Source organism: Fukomys damarensis, unplaced genomic scaffold (genome assembly GCF_012274545.1).
Source record: "Fukomys damarensis isolate Sample0158 unplaced genomic scaffold, DMR_v1.0_HiC HiC_scaffold_28721, whole genome shotgun sequence".
Lineage (NCBI taxonomy): Eukaryota > Metazoa > Chordata > Mammalia > Rodentia > Bathyergidae > Fukomys > Fukomys damarensis.
Genome location: NW_022929633.1, coordinates 1 through 782, shown reverse-complemented (window position 1 = coordinate 782; position 782 = coordinate 1). Strand labels below are relative to the sequence as shown.

Genomic DNA, 782 nt, shown 5'->3' with positions numbered 1-782 from the left:
TTCTCAACAGGTTATCATTGCAGCAGAACTTCTGAAAAATGCAGACGAACTAGTCAAACAGAAAATTCATCCCACATCAGTTATTAGTGGCTATCGACTTGCCTGCAAGTAAGACTGCTTGCATGTGAACAAAATTTTCTCAGCTGTAATATATAAGAATAATCTGGCTCTTAGTGTTTTGACTGATGAGCACATTTTAATTGGAAATTGTGTTTTAGCATTCACGTAGTAACATTTGAGGTAAGAACTTGGGCCAGTATCTTTCCCATTTGACTACCACGTTTTCTCCAACAATAGATTTTAGTGGCTATGCTTGTGGGATAGATGAAAGTTGCCATGATCTGAAGAGGGAGGGCTCTTCAGTGTCCTCCTCCTATATGAAATGGCTGAACAGAACACCATTTCCTATAGCATTTTGACAGCGTGTGCAATGTGAGACAGTCAAAAGGTTTGAGTAGTAGATTCATAAGTATTTTTCTGTCTCACACATTCAACAGGGAAGCAGTGCGCTATATCAATGAAAACCTAATTATTAACACAGATGAACTTGGAAGAGATTGCCTGATTAATGCTGCTAAAACATCCATGTCTTCCAAAATTATTGGAATGTATCCTTAAATGTTCAGTGAAGTTTAAGATCTTTTGGATGGGGAGGGTAAGGGGTATTGAATCTGATTTGAGGTGCTTTTAAAACACCAGTTTATTGCAGATTGAAAATTATGTTAGAGACAAGTGGTGCCACACTGAATGGCCGTCCCTGCATTTCTAGGGTGAAACAGTAA

At 38.4% G+C, this 782-nt stretch overlaps 1 non-coding gene across 1 annotated transcript; it reads left to right on the top strand.

The window, feature by feature from the left end:
* The first annotated feature begins 261 nt into the window (after positions 1–261).
* On the top strand, positions 262–400 carry LOC117284952. The gene has a single exon (XR_004515982.1). It is a non-coding gene; the product is annotated as a small nucleolar RNA SNORA29 (small nucleolar RNA).
* Positions 401–782: the final 382 nt, after the last annotated feature.